Raw genomic sequence first — 6029 nt, 5'->3', positions numbered from 1 at the left:
CCCATCTATATAAAATCTTTATGAGAATCATTTAACTATAAAATATAACTATAAATTAAAAAACTAAAAAATTATTTGATTCATCTCCTTTGTTTCTTAGGCTGCCAATATTTCTTTATATTTATTATCAAGCATCATTAGTTCTTTTCATTTGGAAAATATGAGTTCCATAAACAATTCTAGTTTCTTTCTTTTCCTTAATGGAAAGGTTGAAAAATCCATTCACGTGCACAAAATGTATAGAATAGGATAGAATTGTTAAACAAATTGTCTGGAATGAAGAATCTAAGAATAATATTTGAATATTTGAAGGAGGAATGTGTTCTCTTTGATTTAAGAAGTCTTCAAAGTTTGCCTGGGAGCTAAGTTTACTGTGATTTATTGTTATGATTAGGGGAATTTGGAATTTTGGATTTAACCTTTCAGTTCCCTCCCAGTGGCCATGCGTCTGAAGTATGTTGAAGTATGAGGAGACCCCTGATAGTTTCCCCAGTGTAGATGGTTCCCAAATAATCTGCTCTCATTCTTCATCAAAATTCTGACAAGCTGATGAAATATTTAAGGATAGGGATGTTTCTTGGTAAAAAATGGAGATGACAAAGGGGGAAGGGCAAATTAAGATCCAAAAAGACACCACAGAAACAATGGATTTGGGACATATGATAAAATTAAAAAAGAATATAAAAATATGAAATGGTCCCGTAAGAATGGTGTCAATAACACTGATGTCTAGAATGACTTTCTTGGGGTAAATGTTGAGAGCATTAAAAGAACTTTTCAAAGGCATCTTCAGAGAAAGAAGAATAAGAACTTCTAAGCACAAATAGTGTGTGGGATGCATTACTCAAGTCTTCTTTTGGTTCTATCTTCTCTTCAAAAGAGAATGATGTTCAGATTGAGGAAAGGTAGAACAAATGAGACTATAATGATACCAACCAAAATAAGTTCACATTTATAGAGAGCTTTAAGATGGGCAAAGCACTCTCCTTCCCACAGGATAACTCCACCATGCTGGCCACAGAGCCTGAGTTCAAGGACCAACATTGTCTTGTCCTGACTCTGTGGCTCTGGTTATATCACCTAACCCCTCAGAGCTCTAAGCAACTCTTTAAGAGTTGTAGTGAAGGGAGCAGGTAGGTAGCTCAGTGGCTTGAGCACCAAGCCTGGAGTTGGGAGGACCTGGGTTGAAATCTCTCCTCAGATGTTTTCTAGCTGTGTAACCCTGGGCAAGTAAGTCACTTAACCCTGATTGCCAAATCCTTACTGCCCTTTTGTCTTAAAATCAATACTACAACAGAAGGTAAGGGCTTAAAAAAAACAACAAAAAAAAGACTTGCAGAAAAGGCCACGTGAGGACTCGTTCCTGAAAGAATTTGATATTTTTCTATGCTGACTAGCCTTGGTAGATGGAATTTTCTATATCATTGAAATCATAGATCTAATCTTTCAAATACCTGAGAGGTATGTAGTGTGAGGATATGAGAAGACATATAATGATTTTAATTAGAACTCTCTTGACCCAAATGAATGCTAACCCAGAGTGCTATTCTTTTTTATTTTTTTAAACCCTTACCTTCTGTCTTGGAGTCAATACTGTATATTGGCTCCAAGGCAGAAGAATGGTAAGGGCTAGGCAATGGGGGTCAAGTGACTTGCCCAGGGTCAAACAGCTGGGAAGTGTCTGAGGTCAAATTTGAACCTAGGACCTCCTGTCTCTAGGCCTGGCTCTCAATCCACTGAGCTACCCAGCTGCCCCTCCAGAGTACTATTCTAAAAGAACTTACAGATAATGATCACTGAGTTGCTATCAATAAACTTTGAGAATAATGGAAAATGAAGAGAAGTCAGAAGAATGGAGAGGGATGGAATATTACAAGTTCCACAAGAAAAATATAGATTCTAGAAATTATGAATTGAGGCAATTGATGTTATTTCCTGGCAAAAAATCTAGAATAAATTATTAAATGGATAGTTTGTAAGGAAAAGTCATTATAATGAGGAGCTGATACAAGTTACCTAAGAGCAAATTATGCCAAATTAATATAATTTCCTATTTATTTAAAAAGTCCTTACTTTCTGTCAAACTCAATACTGTGTGAGAACAGTAAGGGATAGACAATGTTGGGCAGGGAGGGTGTATAGGTGACTTACCCAGAGTCATAGAACTAGAAAGTATCTAAACCCAAATTTGAACTCAAACTCAGTACCTCCTGACTCCAGGCCTGGCAATCTATCCATATACCACCTAGCTGCCCCTCTCATTCCTATTTTAATAGGGTTACTGCCTTATTAGAAGAAAAAAATGCTGCAAACATATTGAATCTGGATTTTTAACCAGACATTTGTCAAAATCTCAAAATTTTCACATTTGTAGGTGATTAATTAATTAACCAATATCAACCTGGATAGAGGTTTTTTTTTGCCTGTTTGCCTTGAGATTATCTCATCTAGTTGTTGCTCAATCGTTTCACTTGCATCCACCTCTTCATGACCCCATTTGGGATTTTCTTGACAAAGATACTGGAATGATTTGCCATTTTCCTCTCCAGCTTATTCTATAGATGAGGAAACTGAGGCAAGCAGGGATAAATGACTTTCCAAGGGTCACACAGCTATTAAGTGGCTGGAGGTCACACTTGAATTCAGGCAGATGAGTCTTCCTGACTTCCAGGCTTGGCACTCTATCCATTGTACCACCTAGTTTCTTTCCTCAGGAACATACTATTCAACAACGTGAATGAAGGCATAGCAGAAACATTGATCACATTTACATAATTGAGACTTGTCATGAAAATGATGTAAAGCCTTTAATTGACTAGAAATTTCACAGTGCAATGTGACTGCCAACAAAAGCTAATATAATCTTTGGTAGTATTAATATAATCCTTAGAACAAGGGAAGTAATATTCTTGATGTACTCAAGCAAGAGAGATCCTTAATAAATGCCTATTAGATTTAATTTAATCAACTCCTGAGGAGGCGACTTGTTCACTGCTGTCAATAGCTTTAGCCTGGCCATACTTCTGTCTTTGAAATCATGTGAGTCGTCTTCTTTGCACTCCAGACCCGATCCACTACCAAGTCCCACTGGATCTTTCTTTCTCATTCTTTATTTCTTAACTGCTACTCAATACCATTACACAATCAGCCATGCCTATGAAGGGAGGCAATTTGACCTCTCATCTTGGGACACTGGACCATTCCCAGGGTCTTGGTAGAGGAATCCAGCCCCAGGAGCAGCCAGTGCATCAATACAGATTCAGAACTTGGGTCTAAAGTATTTGTAAGGCAACTTGGCAACAGAGTCATTTGTGAAGGTATTTAATGATTGTTTGTTTCAATATTCCCTCTTAAGGAGGTCTGTTTCTTATTTGTTCTAACTCTTCTATGGAAGTTTAAAAGCAAAACAATACTCTTAGACCAACTAAGGAGGTCAAGAATGTTCAGTGTTTAATATGTGTGATTTTATATAATCATCACGATAATTATGCTTATAAATCCCTGGCTGACCAATAATATTCAAGCAAGCTCCTAAAACATCATTAGGAACCCATTGAAATCACACTATGGAAAAAAAAAAAAAAACATCCTTTTAAACAAATCAGGAGGTGAAAAAAATCCAGCAACAACAAAGAATGGGACCAGCAATTCCCAGCCAGGCTTATAATCAGAAACATATATGCCTTGCCACTGGTAATCAGACTCCCTTACCTCATTTGATTAGCAATTGTAGCCACTTTGGAAATTTTTTCTCTAGCTCTAAAACCAATAAATAAGAAAGTAAAGAAAGGTGTCTCTTTATATTCCATATCTTCTGTATTAAGGAGAACATTGATTTTGAAAGAAAAATGAGGAAGCCTGCAAGGAGCTGTTTCATCTTGTATGCCTCTGTGCTCCACCCCCCAGACTTCCCTGGGAGAGCCAGCTCCTTCCCTGTCTGCTTGCAGGACTATGGTTTATGTAAGGCAGAGCTTGCACTGCATCATTTTGTGATCAATTAAACATCCAGGGGTTTAAACATGTCAGATATATCTTCATACCCCATGCAGAATTTTGAGAAAATATGAGAAACCTGAAGTCTAGAAGGGAGGTTGGAAAGTAAAACTGCTTTCATTTATAGCCAGGGATGGAAGGGAGGACCCATGTCATTAGAACACCACATGAGTGAGTAACCATAATTAGTACTGGGGGGGGGGTGTTAATGGGCCAATTTGTAGCAAAAAAAAGACACTCATTAGGGACTACACCTCAGCTCACCTAGTCTAAGCTCATGGCTTCCAGTGGGTAATGAGCCACATACCTTTCCTCATTCTCCCCTAGTTCTCCATTAAAAAAGGAGAGAATTTTTTTAAGCCTTTGTAACAAATAGTCAAAATTGGGCAAAGCACAGTTTAAATAAATTTGAATAAATCCACACAGTTTCAATGTCCAAAAATATATGTCTCTTTTTGGCTTTTAGGTCCATCACCATTCTATTTGGGGGTGGGTAATATGCTTTATTTATTATTTATTACATGTCTACTGAGACATGGCTGATCACTGATTTGATCATAGTTCTCAAATGATTCAAAAGTTATAAACTTCACTTAAAAATGAAAAATTACCCTTAATCCAGTCACTGAGGTCTCTAAAAAATTCCTTTGTCATGTGAAAGTCCTCACCCACATCCTTGCTTTTCCTTTATGCTTTTCTTATACTTTCCAGACTACACTTGGCCATCTTTGCCTTAATGGAGGAATCTCTTTGATTCTCCTTTCCCTTTTCATGCGTATAAACAAGCCACAACTGCTTGTTTAAAAGAAGTACAGCTGATGGTTTGCAGGAGTATGAGCCAGGGGATCTCCTGAAGATCCAGTCTAGTGTGGAGGTCACTCTAAAGTATTCTGCACTTCCTCACACACACTACAAAAGAAGGGATTGTGCCCAGCTCCAGACATCAAGCCCCGGCCAGGTGGGGCTGCGCATGAATCTCTTTATATGGTCAGGATGAGCAGAGGGCAACTCCCCTCCCCTTACCCACATGTCACTGTGTATGCTTCATTCAGCTAGCATAACAGCTTGAGGATTGCACGGCTCTTTGATGTATCCCTCCCTAACTCGGATTGATCATTCCCATCGACACACATTGATGCTTTGGCCCCACTACTGCAACATTAGGATTATCTTCGTTCTAAAGCGAACTTTCCGCAATTCACGTCCTCTGCTGCCTGCTACTCTGTCTTCCCCTGCCTTACATCCTCCTTCCCCAACCCCAAGTCTTACGCATGCCCGGAGGAGGTGGGCAGCAAAATCAATGCAAGTATTTTGTTTTCTCAGTTTCCAAAGGTGGTACCTTCCTCATAACCCGACAGGCCCCAAATGAAAAGAATTAACAGGAAACAATGAGGCTGTCATAGCTGTGATAGATGAGGATGAAGTACCGAGGGGAACCTGTAGCCTCCTGTCTCACACCAATCCGAGGTGGCTACCACCAGCCCAGACCTGCTTTCTCACTTCTCGCTCTCTGAAAAAGGTGATAGAGTTAGTGCCCTCTAGGAAGAAGACTTTATGCAACTTTTTAGCGAGCCCCAAAGGCGTTAAGGTTTAAGAGCTGGGTTTAAGAGAAGAGCTGGTGGCTGCTGACCCCGTTTATTCTCAGAAAGTTAAAATCTCTATTTTGTGTTCTTCCAAATAACGTCAGCATATACTAGTAACCTTCCTGGCAAGATTTTTCTGCTCAGGAGGTTAATGGGTCTCAGTTAGGGGAGTCTCTGACCATTTCAATGAGTACCCCCTTCCTCTACTTGATGAGATTACAGGGTATAGTCATTTGCCAGTAATGGTGCCTGTTACCCACATTTGGGGAGATCTAGATTTGAACCATACCTAAACTTTGTTTTAGAGATTCCCCTGGAGTTTAGTTTTGGAGATTTTTCCGTGTGGGGTAGAGTCAAAGAGAGTAATGATTCGTTCTGGAGGTTGGACCCCAAATAGAACTCCATTGGTCTAAGTGCATGGCTTTCAATGGGTAACAAACCACAAGGCTTAAT

Source organism: Monodelphis domestica, chromosome 3 (assembly GCF_027887165.1).
Source record: "Monodelphis domestica isolate mMonDom1 chromosome 3, mMonDom1.pri, whole genome shotgun sequence".
NCBI lineage: Eukaryota > Metazoa > Chordata > Mammalia > Didelphimorphia > Didelphidae > Monodelphis > Monodelphis domestica.
The sequence above is the reverse complement of the archived record's forward strand: the minus strand, read 5'-3'. Positions refer to the sequence as shown.